The 15,148-nt window shown below is 50.2% G+C and overlaps 1 pseudogene; it reads left to right on the top strand.

Moving 5' to 3' along the window:
• Positions 1-4,300: 4,300 nt before the first annotated feature.
• On the top strand, positions 4,301-5,299 carry LOC119167406 (CCR4-NOT transcription complex subunit 7 pseudogene; annotated as a pseudogene).
• Positions 5,300-15,148: the final 9,849 nt, after the last annotated feature.

Below are 15,148 nucleotides of genomic sequence, written 5' to 3'. Positions count from 1 at the left end.
ATCCGCCCAGGCCTCATCGACTTCCTCAGCTGACACTCCTTCATCCTTCATGATCTCAATGATCGCATGCTTGCGTTTCGCAAGGGCCAAAGTAAGGCCAAGTTCCTCACAAATTTCGACGAGTTCCTTCACTTTAAGGTTTCCATCGTTCACACTAGCCTCTTGCTGTTTGCCTCTGTCAAGAACCTACTTGCCGTACCCACTATTAGTCTACTAGCAAGACGGGCAAGCAATTTTTAACACTGCCGTGTTTAAACCCTCCGCATTAACTTCGCTTTCAAAGCGCTCCTACTTGGCTTGACCCGATTAAAGCTCGCTCTAATGCTTCACACAGCCCTTTTCTAAACTACTATAGAAGTCTAGTGAACTGAGAGGAAAACATCAGAAACTCACCGCATCGATGTCGCTGACGCCAGTCGATCCCGAAGCAGCCATCTACTGTTACGAGGTGCGCCGCCGCCGAGGTTACGAAGGGTGCCACGAACCTTGCCGCTTACAACGACACGGGCCACGCCGACCGCGTGGGGACTCGAAGCAACGAGATGTCTTCTCTCGCACGCATACGTCGGCTTCTCTCTGACGCATAGGTCAGCTGCAAACAACGCACCGCTTGGTTTTTTAATAGGCACCGGGTGGATCTTTGCGTCACCAACGTCGAATTAGAAGCACCACTGGCCGCGATGTCAGATTCCTACAGTCAGGAACAGCCGCTGGGTTGCGTCCGCGGACTAGTCTTGCTGCCACGCATTGCGTAAGACTCGCCAGACCGTATGGCGACACTTGCAAGACGTCGTTGAGATGATGACGTCAGGCGGGCTCGCTTGCAGGCCTTGACACAGATTACCTTTGCAGAGACAATGACGTTCGGTGTGGACTCCCAGGCGTAACATCGGCTGCTGACCACAGTTCGCGGGATGGAATCTCGGCAGCGGCGACTGCATTTTTGATAGAGGCGAAAATGCTGTAGACCCATGTGGTCAGATTTAGGTGCACGTTAGGAATCCCTGGTGGTCAAAATTTCTGGAGCCCTTCTCTACCTCGTCTCTCGTAATAATAGGGTTGTTTTGGGATATTAAACCCCAGATATAATTCATTCTATTTTATTCTTTTAAATGTGAACATGTCTTAGTGAACTTCGGCGACTTAAAGCATATCTATCTATCTATTTATCTATCTATCTATCTATCGATCTATCTATCCAGCCGCCTACGACATATAGCTCTCCTGGCATTTTATAAAATGGTATCGATACCAAACTTGGTATGCCATCAAATGACTGTGTGAAAAACATATTTCCCTAGTCATAACTTGAAAACCAAGAGATGCATTTCATGAATGTCATGACTTACATTCAAGTGCCTGCAGCCCTTGTGGTTGTTTCGTTCACATGGCATGTTGAAAAACTTGTATGGTATGACATGATTGCATATCGAACACAAGCAACAGAGCTTAACATGAAAATCATGTAATGCGTGTCATGTAACAGCAAGACTACATGCCACGCTCATGATGCGCTCGTGGCCGTTTCGCCAGCTTCACATATACCAAATTCGGTATTACGAGACATGAATGGGTGACAAAGGTATGATACTGGTGCGAACATGATAAATATCAGATGCGTGTCATGCAACAACATGACTACAAGCTATGCTCATAATGCGCTCGCGGCCGTTTCGCCAGCTTCACATGTACTAAACTCGGTATTATGCAACGTGAACGGACGATATAGGCAAATGACACACCCAAACATGATAATCATGGCATGCATGTCATGTAACAACATGACTACATGCCACACTCATGATGCGCTTGCGGCCGTTTTGCTAGTTCCACATATGCCAAATTTTGTATTACGTGACGTCAATAGATGTCGAAGGTGTGTGCCTGGTGCAAACATGATAATCAGGAGATGCCTGTCATGTGACAACATGACTACATGCCACAGTCAAAGCGCCAATACATTACGACATGACGCGGTGCACGTGCTCGCCGGCATTTATTTCGTTGCGTAAGGGCCAAACCTCATAAGCGCGAAAATGCACGCGACAGCGACGAGCGACGCGACGTAGATTGTCTTCGCGCGATCAGTCGCTAGCGCAGGCAAACCTCATTCACGCGACGGCTTCGGCGAGCGAACTCCACTGTTGCTGGCATGAGGCCGTCTACTCGCACAAAAAAAACGCGTAGTGAGCGGTATGCAATTTAAAGTTAGGATATATTGTTGTGTAATGGAACGGAAAGTGTTTATGAGTGCCTTGCAGCACTTTTTTATATGCACAAGCGTAAACGTTGCGTTATTTCTTGTTGTGCATACGTGACTCGGGCAGGATCTTGTGCACCGATGTAGTCTTTGTCTTTTCCGTTTTTTCGCTATTGACTGCTTGAGCCCAGCACTTCCGGGCGATGAGCGACGGTTTTCATATCTGGAGAACCGAGCGATCGCGCGAAAACGAGCACGCGAAACGTCGCGCGAATGTCCTGTTTCGTCGCTCATAGCATCGCTCGTCGCTGTCGCGTGCATTTTCGCGCTTATGATGTTTGCTCTTAATGCCGGCGTTGCCACGCCAGGTGCCGGTCGTGCCATATCCTCGCAGGCGCGCGCCGCGCTGCGTTGCTTTGTCGCATCGTGTTTCAGGGCGTCCGGCGTCCCTCCGTCACGAAAAGAGGGAGACGCAGCGATGTCAGGGTAATGAATCGGCACGAAATGCAGCACGTCGCATTTCGCGCTGGTTGCCGTCGGGCCGCGGCGACGGTCGCTGGTCGCGCCGGTCGCACATGGCGTCATAGTTTAGAGTGTACGCTTTTGCCTAACGTAGCGTCTTCTTGCGCCCAGCGTGTGCGCGCGTCAATGCTACATTGGGGCATATTGGGCCCTTCATGATACTCTCGTGGCAATTTCGCTAGCTCCACATGTACCAAATTGGGTGTTACGTGACGTCAATGGATGACGAATTATATGACTTGCGCAAACATGATAATTCTGACACGTGTGTCATGTAAGAACATGATGGCATACCGCACTCATAGCTAGCTCGCGGGCGTTTTGGTAGCTCCACATATAATAAATTTGGTGTCACGTTACGTGAATAGATGACGAAGAAAAACTGGCAGATCCCACGTTTAGTGGGAATCGATGATATGCGAAGCATGAAGGAGAAAGGTTGATATGGCACTTTAAAATCAGCACAACGTTACAAGGTTTGTTTCATTGTTTTATTCGCATCTTGCAGAACGTACATGGCGCTGGAAGCGAGCAGTAAAAGCTGTCAGAAATCGACAGCTTGACAGAGCTGCAAGCCCCCAAGCACTGAGCAGGGATCTGCAATTTTTTTTTTCAATTGAGAAACTCGCTGACAGACGCTGCCTGCGTCGGCTTTGAGAGACGCCGTGGGGAGGAGGTCCTAGACGAGAGGGCGGAGCGAGCGTAGGTTAGCAGACGCTCCTTGTCTAGGCATTGTGAGACAGCAGAGGAAGGCGATGGAGATGAGAGAAAGGGAAGGATGCATCATGTGCAATGGGGGAGCGAGCGCAAGCAGGTGGTAGCAGACAAGTGGAAGCTCGCTCCCGCGAAAGGAAGGGCAAGCAGCGTTCATCTAAAAATTTACCCCTTCCCGCGGCCCGTAGCGTTGCGAACTTTGCCAGACGTGATCGTGAACGCCCAATGTATGCATCTTGCTCGTCAGCTAAAAATCATCGAACCTGGTGGTGGGCCCTCTTCAATATAAGACAACCGTGAAAGTACGACAGAACACACGAAATTCGATTTAAGTGCATTCACAGTTTTGCGCCACAAAACTAAGAAGCGGCCTACTGATGCGACGCAGGTTTTTCCCTGCGTCGCATCCCCTGCGTCGCATCATAATGCAGCCAATTTGTGCTCACTTCTGTAAGTTTCTTTTCCTGAAACACAAAAAAAGTCATTGCAGTACTCAGAACTAAAAGTGAAAAATAAACACGTTCTCCAACTGCTTTCAACAGATTTACAATATGAACATTGTTTTAACGAGGTGAAAAAACGAAACCGTCTGTCCAGTAGCGCCACTAGTACTAACCACGCAGTTCAAAACGAAAGTGATGTGAAAGTATTTTCCATTTTGTTACAACGGTCAACAACGATATCCAGCAAAAGTACAGAAAATTTGACAGATAATGTGAAAAGCGAAATGTTAATTAGTTAACGCGCCAACTACTCAGCGCTTAGTTTCTAAGAAGTCACGTGCACGAAGGCTAACTGAAGAGGAATCGCCATTAGCATCTTGCTCGTTGGCAGCAAAGGTGGAAGTCCCCGTGCGCGTGAACCATGTCTGGTGTCAGCGAAGCGTTGAGTAAGTTGTGCTTCAACAGCAGCAGCAGCGGCGGCAACAGCAGCTCCAATGATGCCAGTCTAAGCGCCTCTTCCACAGACGACAGGGCCGGGGAAATCCGCGATGTTTGGGCCTACAACCTCGATGAAGAGTTCTACACCATCAGGCGCCTTGTTCAAACGTACAACTACATCGCAATGGATACTGAGTTTCCTGGCGTCGTAACGCAGCCCGTTGGAACATTCCGAAGCCTCACCGACTTTCAATACCAAATGATGCGTTGCAATGTGGACTTACTCAAGATTATCCAGCTGGGTATCAGCTTTTTCGATGAGCATGGCAACAAGCCCGAACACATCTCTACCTGGCAGTTCAACTTCAAGTTTAGCTTGTCGAAAGACAGGTTCGCGCAAGACTCGATCGACCTCTTGGTCAAGTCTGGTATAAAGTTTCGCAGGCATGAAGTGGAGGGCATTGAGCCGTATGAGTTTGCCCAGTTACTCATGACTTCAGGACTTGTTCTATTAGACAATGTTAAGTGGCTCACTTTTCACAGTGGCTACGACTTCGGCTACCTGTTGGAGATGCTTACCGGTCAAAACCTGCCTGTGGCTGAAACAGATTTCTTTGAGACGCTAAAACTTTATTTTCCCTGCATTTACGATGTCAAGTACCTAATGAAGAGTTGCGGAAGCCTCAGAGGAGGCCTGCAGGAAGTGGCTGGGCAGCTTCAGATCGAAAGAGTCGGATTACAACACCAAGCGGGAAGTGACAGCTTGCTTACCGGGGAGACTTTTTTCAAGATCCGAAAAGTGTTTTTCCAAGACAAGCTGGACGACGCAAAGTTCTGTGGTTTCCTGTACGGTCTGGGCGCGTCTTACGGCACCTACGGTGACCAAACGTTCGAAGTTCACGCAAGCGCAAACCATATTGCTCAGATGCTATCGAGGTCCCCCCTGGTCGTCTATTCGACACCGGGTCCAAAAACGTCGTGACCTGAGCTCATTTGGAGTCCTGTCGCAACTGGACTCATGTTTTACAAACATTTGTCTTCTCATTCTGCATTGACTCATTTTGAATTGCTACTTGTTCCATCAGCTGATTTTTATATATGTCATATTTTTAGAAAATTTTACATATTGGTTTTGTACATTGTATGTGATACCACTGCCATTATACATGTTTTTTTTTGTTGATCAGTAGTTTCTTTTTTCGAGTTTGAACGCTGAAAACACTTAGCGGCAATTCGAGTGATCGTAAGTGCAATCATTTCATTGATTTTCTGCTTCATGCTGCACTCTGGCTCTATCGGCCATTATAACTTTCGTAATATAGTATAGCTAGTCACAGTGAGGTAGCTGCCAGACTTTTTTTTTCATTTTGTGACAAGCAGAGGGAGGGAGCGCTAGCGCCGTGATCCTTCAATGTGAGTAAGCGGTAATGATCCTTATGTGCAGGGTATACATGTGCCTTAGTGTAATATTTTGTTACAGAAGATGTTGACCTTGACATCTGCAGTGTCTGCAAGATTAAGGCTTGATCCTCAACGTCGGCACGCACCTCGCTTGAGGAAAGGGGAAAGGGGAACGTTTCCAAGTGAGCCGCTAGATGGCGTAGCACGTAGAGCAAGATTAGCATAGTTACAGTTCTCATAGCCTAACAAATCTTCTTGTTGAGCTTGTTGCTAACTCGTCATATTGTCAGTACTTTTCCGCTATATGGCATCCCTAGAAACAGTCGTATATTCAGAAACGCTACCACTCAAGAATTCAATGTGGCGTGCGTTTCTTGAGGGGTAGCGTTATTTCATGAGTGACAGCCTGCTTGAATAAGTGAGCATTTCTAAAGATGCTAGTTGAGCAAAGTTATCTACAATATGTATATACACCTCTTAGGGAAGCTGAGTTTGACCCCTTTCCACGTGCCACTCTTTCGAAATTACACAAGTGCAGTCACGTGCAATACTGAACTGCGGTGAAGCCAACCTGTCGATCGTTCGTTTCTGAACTCAGCCGGTCTGAGATTGCGTGCGCACCCATTCCGATTAAAAAATGAACGTACAGTCAACCACACAAGTTTACAGACCACGCAAGCGCATGGTTGAATGCGTCTTCGCAGCACTTCCGCTACGTCAGCAGCAGTCGACAGCACCGCAGTGCCCTGAAAGCATCCCTCCCCTAATTGATGGATTGTCTTCTTTCTGATTGGGTACAAATATTTTTCACCTTTCGCCTTTCGACGCGACACGATTTTGGCATCTGCTTCTACGAACTTCTTCCTGGAAAGCAGTCTATGAGCATTACTGTTATCAGTCGGAATATTTATCAGAAAGTGCCATCTAGCCAACGTAACGCCATTCGAGGCACGCCGTGATAGTTTCAACCCTTCTGTGAAAACAGCAACGTGATGGTTATACTGCAGATAAGCGCTTCACGGGAAAACCGCGAACTAACAACGCGCTACGCGGCAGTAGAAAACTGAAAAGCCAGTGAATAAGAAGACAACCCGTGTACGGCCCAGAACTGCGGTCGACGGTAGATGGCGTACCCCTAGGTGGCGCGGACAGGCAGTTTGGCATAGAACCCCTTGATCTTGAGAAAGTACCACCATCCACAGCACTCGCCGCCGCGCGCTAGTCCTCCTCTCTCCCTCCTCGCCCCAATTCACGTCCTCCCGGTCTCCGACACTTTTTCTGCGCTATGAAGGTCTCCTTCGCGGTTGCCCTTTTGAGACGCGTCGATCTTGCGCTTTGCTTGTGTTTTTCTTTTGCGCTCGCACCAAGTTTCACCGACGCTCCGCGTAACGAACGTAGCGAACGCTTTGTTTTCTGTGCTTTGTGCGGGCGCCAGCCGTTTTGTTGCGCCCATGACTGCAACAGCCGCAATGAAAATGGTTATGCACTTTTTATGATTTCCAGAGGTAAAAGCGATGGCTTGCGATGAAGGACACGAGCGCTATGTGTGCTTCGTGTCCTTCTTGTCTCTGTCTCGTCGTTCTGTTCGCACACTATAACTATCGTCGAGTAGATGAACACATGGCTAAACGATCCGCCATCGACGAAGTCATTGCAATGTGTGACGCTGTAAGTACCCGTGTCGTATACTGGCAAACAAGCAAGAAAAGAAATCCGAACACAGACGGACATGCCACAAGCAGAACTATATCAGATGCAAGCGTACAACACGTTATGATCGTTAGAACTCCTCACAAAAACTTTAATTTATTTAACGCGCCCACTTATACGACCTTCGGAAGAAGCTGTTCTTTTAATAAACGGCTACCTCAGTGTTCTTAGTCTTATTATCACTTTTTAGAAAACATTTCATAACTACTGTGGCGTGCAGGCTGCCGCAAATAAGCCGCCTCCATTGAATTCCGCGGTGCGCCCGCGGGAGCGTCGGTGCAAAATGGCGCCGCGTGTACTGCAAGCGGGCGAGGAAAATCAAGGAGGAAACGCGCGCGTGGAGGAGAGTGTCGTTACTTGGGGTTACCACTACGAGAAGGCCCGGGGCAGAGAGCTCAAGGAGCTCATTTCCTCGCTGAGCCTGACACTTCTTACCGATCCGGCAAAACCCACACGTTCCGGCAACTCGGTCACGCGAGACACATGCCCCGACCTCTCCCTCACCCGTCACATCCGCGATGCTACATGGGAGAATTTAGGCGAAACCCTAAGCAGCGATCACTTTTTACTCCGCATTTCGTTCACACCGCGGCAGAAAATGTGCCAACACTGGGGCCAAGCCCGTCTCACCAATTGGACTCGGTTCAGAATGCAACCATTCCCCGCCGGCCTCTCCTCGACCGAATATGCAGCGTGGGCATCATACGCTCTTCATATGAAACAAGCGAACACTCGCACCCTTGCAACCTCTAATTTGACTCCTGCAATCGATCCACACCTCCTACATCTTTGGCACGCTCGCCGCGGGCTCATAAGGCGCTGGAAACGCAACAAACTTAATCGGAAACTTCGCGCTCGCATTGAGGCGCTCACTGCAGAGGCGGCCGCATACTCCGTCAACTTTCCGATGCTAACTGGGCAGACACCTGTTCGAAGGCTGGAAAGCAGATGAGCTCTAAGAGTGCGTGGCGACTCTTTAGAAGCCTTCCCAATCCCTCCACCACCAGAGGAGAAACGCAACGCCAGCTCCACCGTGTTCTGCATGCCTTTCAGGGCACTACGGATGAACTCGCGCGAGAACTTTGTGACCGCTACATCTGCCGCACAATTGATCCCGCAGGCCCAGCATATACGTATTCCGGCGCCCCGCACACCGACCTCGACGCCCCATACACACTTTCTGATTTACGATTTGCACTCACGAAAATACGACGGGGCACGGCCCCTGGATGCGACGGAATCACAGTATTGCTCCTGGCAAATCTTCCCGACCAAGCACACCTCTCGCTACTCCACCTTATAAATTCGATATGGGACGGTTCTCCGCTTCCAACGGAATGGACCACATCGGTCGTGACATTCATTCCCAAATCGGCAAATTCCTTTAGTATTGAGGCACTGAGACCCATCTCACTTACGTCTTGCGCAGGCAAACTCATGGAAACCATGGTTCGCGAACGCCTTTCCGCCTACTTGGAGGCCAGGAGGACCTTTGCCGACACGATGTTTGGCTTTCGCCCACATCTGTCGGCGCAGGACGTCCTGCTCCAGCTTCAACACGATATCATAGAGCCGACTACTATGCGCCATAACCATAAAGCCGTGCTCGCTCTCGATCTCCGCGGGGCGTTCGACAACGTCAAACACAGCACTATACTCACTAACCTGTCTACCACAAACTGCGGGCAGAAGACTTTCAACTACATTCGCGCGTTTCTATCACATCGCACCGCCTTCATTCGCCTTAATTCTACCGAACATGGCCCTTACTTATTAGGCACGCGGGGTGCACCTCAAGGGGCAGTCCTGTCTCCTCTGCTTTTTAACCTGGTGATGATGAACCTCCCCTCTCTTCTAAGCGAGGTCGAGGGAATACAACACGCACTATATGCGGACGATATCACAATCTGGACCAACACCGGCTCCTTAGCGCAAATCGAAGAACGCCTGCAAAAGGCTGCCCTTCTGGTGGACACCTACGCAGGTTCATGCGGCCTGAAGTGCTCTCCAGCTAAATCGGCTCTTCTTTCAGTCTCTCCGCTACCGCCGCCTCAAATTTTTCTTCCGTCCGGGCCCGTCCCGTCAGTGCAAAATATTCGGGTTCTTGGCCTTCACCTCACATCGTCCTTGGATCCAAAGGGCACAATAGCAGGCCTCAGACGCACCAGCGAACAGGTGAGCCGCATGATACGGTGAGTGTCTACCAAGCGCGGCGGCCTCCGCGGGTCTCAGTCCCTCCGATTGGCCCACGCGTTTGTGACCAGTCGCGTCCTCTACGCCTTGTCTTACCTTCGCCTGCGTCGTAGACACGAGCACCAGCTGGACGTCCTTCTTCGTTCAGTGTGCAAACGCGCTCTGGACCTACCTATTGCAACTTCCAACAGCCGATTCACGGCTCTGGGGGTACACAACACCTTTGCAGAGATGCGCGAAGCTCATCGCGTTAACCAAATCAATCGACTGTCGCAGACGCCTTCAGGGCGCCGTCTTCTACACAGACTTGGCCTTAACGCGATATCTGACCAAGACCCTCTGGAGCCGGTACCAGAGCTCTGGCGTCAAAAGCTATGGGTGGAACCTCTACCCCGTAATATGAACCCCGACCTCCATCCTGGCCGTAGACTAGCACGCGCCGCGACCCTTCATACGCGACACTCCGATCGTCCTGGTGTTTTCTACGTGGACGTCTCGGGTCCCTCCCCCTCGGGTCACTTCACGGCTGCTGTGATTACAGAGGGCAAACACGTAGATGGCCTCTCCTTTCGAGCAGACACAGTAACGCACGCTGAAGAGGTTGCCATAGCTTTGGCCGCCTCTCACCCTGCTTCACGCACCATCCTGACGGACTCGCGCTCGGCCTGTTCTCAGTACCTTCAGGGTTCCATTGCCCCGCTGGCGGCTAGCCTACTACAGGCAGCCTCTTGGCGCTTTAACCCTCATCCCATTCGTATAGTGTGGACCCCAGGCCACTCGGGCCTGCCCGGCAACGAGGCGGCAAATGCCGCTGCCCGCGCTTCTCCTGTCCGGGCCGTTGCCCCTCCATGTCCCGAGACGGAATCTGGCAATACCAACCTGACGCGCTTTCGCGAAATTTTGGCTTATTACCGGGCTTCGCGCCGCCTCTACCCGGACCCCGCATGCGGTTTGGAGAAAGCGGACGAACGACTGCTACGCCACCTGCAGACGAACACCTTTATCAGTCCGGCGGTCGCCAGGCACTTTTTGCCGGAAATCAATGGCACCTGCTCGACCTGTCATGTGCTCGCCGACACATATCACGTCGTAGCATCGTGCCCAGTTAATCCCGTCCCTTTCTCATCCCCTTTTCCTATCCCAACTAGAGAGGCTTGGGAGGAGCACCTGCTCGGCTGCTCTACCTTGGCTGCACAACGCTCCTTGGTGGAGCGCGCAAGGGCAGCTTCCAGCTCCACTGGCGTCCCGGAATAGGGTCTTGCCACTCTAGCACGCCGATGGGCCACGTCGGCACTCTCTAGTAAACTTCTTCTGAAATAAATGTTTTTTACCACCACCACCGTTACTTCCCCAAGACGAAGGGGTTTTAGTTCGGCACGCGTTCGCGTCGTCCACGAACCTTTGTGGTCCACTTCGAATAAAGGTTCAGGAGCCCTTCCGTTATTAGAAAAAAAGATTGCCCGCAGCTTCCCTCGGGGGAACACTGAGGAGGATGCGGAGCATATAATTGGTTAACGGGGTGTTAAAGTGCGACTTACTTGGGTCGATGGCTAAATTGGTTAACGTGGTTGTGAAATGGGGTGTTAAATTGCGACTTACTTGGGTCGATGGCTAAATTGGTTAACGTGGTTGTAGGAGGGGGTGTTAAATGAGTGAACACGTACACACGTATGCGAAAGGGCGGCGCTGGTCGAAGGGACGTCGATCATTGTGTTTGTGGATTCGTTGGCATTCATTTCACCGCGACCTTGGACGTCGACGCGCCGTACAAACCAACCGACGAGCGGCAACTGAGCGAGCGAGCGCGGACCTTGAGTATATATACAGCGTGACGGCGCATGCACTCTCAGCTGTTGAATGTTCTCGAAGCGCGACGGCGCATGCGCGTCCACTGGAGAATCAGGAGAATTGTAGAATGTTCTCGAAGGGGAGAAGCGCGCGCGGCACAGATGGTGGGTGACGGTGCATGCGCGCGTCAGCTGTCGAATGTTCGAGAAGGGGGAGAAGCGCAACGGCGCATGCGCGCGCGTCAGCTGCCGATGTTTTCGAAGCGCGACGGCGCATGCGCGCGCGTCAGCTGCCGATGTTCTCGAAGCGTGACGGCGCATGCGCGCTACATTATACAGCTAGCGAATGTTCGTGAAGAGGAGAAGCGCACGCGGTGTGTAGAGGAGGAAGGGTGCACAGATGGTGGAGGAGTGAAGCGTGCGCGGTGTGTAGAGGAGGAAGGGATGCACAGATGGTGGAAGGAGGAGGAGGAAGCTTGCGGACGCCGCCGCACTACAAGCCTCGTGTATTAGATGCTCCGCATCTAAAAAAAATCATAGGACCTTCAAGCTTCACCTCTATAGAGTTGAACGCGATAGCAATACCCTGTCCCTAGTGCGTTCCTCATGCACTTAGCGCATGATACCTTTGCGAACATGTTGTGCAAGTTCCCAACGAATGGGCGCAGTAACGTGTGTGCTTTTTGTAGCGAGTGACTGGTGTTGAACCATGAAGTGTTGATAATCACATGTTGGGACGCCCGATGGCAGTGTACGCTTGTAACACACATTATAACTGCAATATTAACGCGATATGCACCCGACAGTAAACCAGGGGGCACAACGAAGCTTTTTGGGCCACCTCAGCATTGTTGGTACCTACCGCCAGGGATACCAAAATGACCCTCTCGCTGAACACATTGAGACGCTGAAGTGTCAATGCCCTTTTAGGAGCGAAGCTCCTTATGGCGTGGCTTGTGCGTCCCTCGTAGTACGTAACCACCAGTGGCACATACCCGAAATAGCGGTCCTTACAATGTCTGATGGATGGGGGCACTTGTATTTGATGAATACATCATGAAAAGATGTGAGATGGCTGTGCTTGGAGTTTTCTCTAGACATATGGACGGACGAACAGACTGACACACGCACGGACGGACAGGCAGAGGGGCGCACGGACGGATGGACAGGCAGAGGGATGGCCGCAAAAAGAGATGGACGGACAGACAGACGAATGAACAAACGGACGGATGCACCAAGGATCACACAGATAGGCGAACGCAAGAACGAATGGACAGACAGACTGACGAACGCTGCGCCCCACCAATCATCATTCACTCCGTGGATATGCTGTGATTTTTTGGCACGTTTTCAAAGAACGCTTCCTGGGCGCTTACATAATCAGCCCTAACTCCCTGTTCACAACTAAAGAAAGAAAATAATGTGCACGTGCAAGTCCGGTTTGCTGCGCCTATTCGCTAGGCTACGCATCGAAAGACTCGGTTTTGCTGCGCCTCCTCACTAGGCTGTGTGTTCTGGCACTACCATCAGATCTCGTGAACTGCATTGCCAGGTGCCTATAGCAATTAAAAACGTGTTTGTCGATGTCGGGGTCGGCGTCGTTGTTTGTGTGCAAAAAGTCATCTTATGCATGACCGAAAAACCAGGAAGTATGCAAATGAAATTAATAATAATTAAATTTTGGTTCAGAGTGTGGACCAAATTAAAATCGTTGGGTCCGAGTTGAGATCGAACCAGGGTCGTTTGCGTGTCAAGGAGATGTTCTACCACACAGCCACTTGTCTGCTTGCGAATATAGTGAAAAGACCTTCCTCTGCTTGGAAATGCAGCGAAAGTAGATTTCATGCTTTACAAGAACACGCGTCCGTGATTCCCATTGCAACATAAAATATAGCAGTAATAATGCATGGTACAGGCCCCCATTGGCAGATCGCGTCAGAACAAGGGAATACTACAATATCTTTGTGGTTTAAAACAGGAGCAGGACACCCACTACAAAAGGCACACACGCTATTGCGCCTATTCTCTAACTCGAGGTCAATCAAATTCGAGGTACACTGAATTTGACCTCGCTCCAGCTCGAGGTCAAATTCAGAGTACTTCGAAGAGCATATTATTGTGCGCATAGCCGCATGTGCAGTTTCCTTAATAGCTTGCTGAAGACCATTGGACAGGCCTTCTTCACAAGCATCCTCAAGTTGAGTTTTGAACACAGTCCAATCTATTGTTCGTGTTGTGGTAGGGGAGTACGTGTTCGAGATACCATTAATCTTCAGGTAAGTGGGAATGTGGTCGCTTCCGTGTGTTTCAATGTCCAAAAACCACTTTACCCGTGTAGCAACTCGGCGTGAAACAAAGGACAAATCAAGGCAGCTGCTATATGTAGTGCTTCGCAAAAACGTGGGACTGGCGTCATTCAGAAGCACGAGACCATGGCTGGAAACCAATGATGCTAGACGTCGTCCTGTTGAATTAAGCCTTGAGGTTCCCCAGATGGGATGATGCGCATTGAAATCCCTGGTGATAACCCACGGACCCGGATGTGCCCTTAATATGCCGTCTTGTTTGTTGGCGTCTAATTGACTTGATGGGGATATATACACACCTAGAAGTGCGAATGTCACCTTTCCTTTTTTAACAGACAAGCACACATACTGATTGCCGTCGTGAGGTTGCACTGACTGGACGACGTAAGTAAGCTCCCGGCGAATAAATACAACAACCTTGCTACTTTCGATGTCACTTGAGGAGAAAAATGACTCGTAGCCGGATAGTCTGATTGGGTGCGATAATTTCGGTTCACATATAATTATGATAGGAAATCGGTACAGATAAACGTCCTGGCGAAAATCAGATATGCGAGATCTCAGACCTCTTGCGTTCCACTGAAAAATCGACGCTTCTCTAACCTCCTGTCGGATCAACTTGTGATTGTCGGCCATGGCTTTACTGGAGGCTTGCAAGCCTCCATCAACATCCAGTAGAAAGCCAGAGAGTACAAGAATACCTCCACCGGCGAAGCCTCTTTCATAACATAACATAACATAACTTTATTTCCTTAAAGACCCCTCGGGGGGGTATTACATAAGGGGTGGGTTAACATATTATTTATTTTTTGCCACAAGTTTTTATCACGAAGACTTTCTCCTGAAGACTGGCCCATACTTGCGAACGCATGGCCTTCCGAGCAGCCTTCCCGCTCTCTGCTCCCCGCGAAAGCCAATGCTGCTGATGACGAGGCTCCAACAGCAGATCGTCAAATTATTCCTATGCCGCGATCCATTGTGAGTGTCATCAGAAGTCTTCTGACAAGCATCGATACGCCAACTGCTAGGAGCGGCCTACAGGTGCTGGACGCGTTGAGCCCGGTCCTTGGAAGCCTCCAGTACACTATTTTGTAAGTTTCGTTCAGGCTCATGGCCCGCAAGAATATCAGCAGCACTTTTGGGGCGTGAACGCACTTAACCTTTTTTTCTATGGGCCTAGAATACGCTTCAATGGATGGATGGATGGATGGATGGATGGATGGATGGATGGATGGATGGATGGATGGATGGATGGATGGATGGATGGATGGATGGATGGATGGATGGATGGATGGATGGATGGATGGATGGACGGACGGACGGACGGACGGACGGACGGACGGACGGACGGACGGGCGGGCGGATGGATGGATGGATGGATTAGAAGGAAAAGAAGCTATTGAATATATAAGAACAGGAGTGACAGAAAGTTTT

The sequence above is a fragment of the Rhipicephalus microplus genome, chromosome 1, assembly GCF_043290135.1.
Source record: "Rhipicephalus microplus isolate Deutch F79 chromosome 1, USDA_Rmic, whole genome shotgun sequence".
NCBI lineage: Eukaryota > Metazoa > Arthropoda > Arachnida > Ixodida > Ixodidae > Rhipicephalus > Rhipicephalus microplus.
Note: the sequence above shows the minus strand (reverse complement) of the source record. Positions and strands in the feature narration are given on the sequence as shown.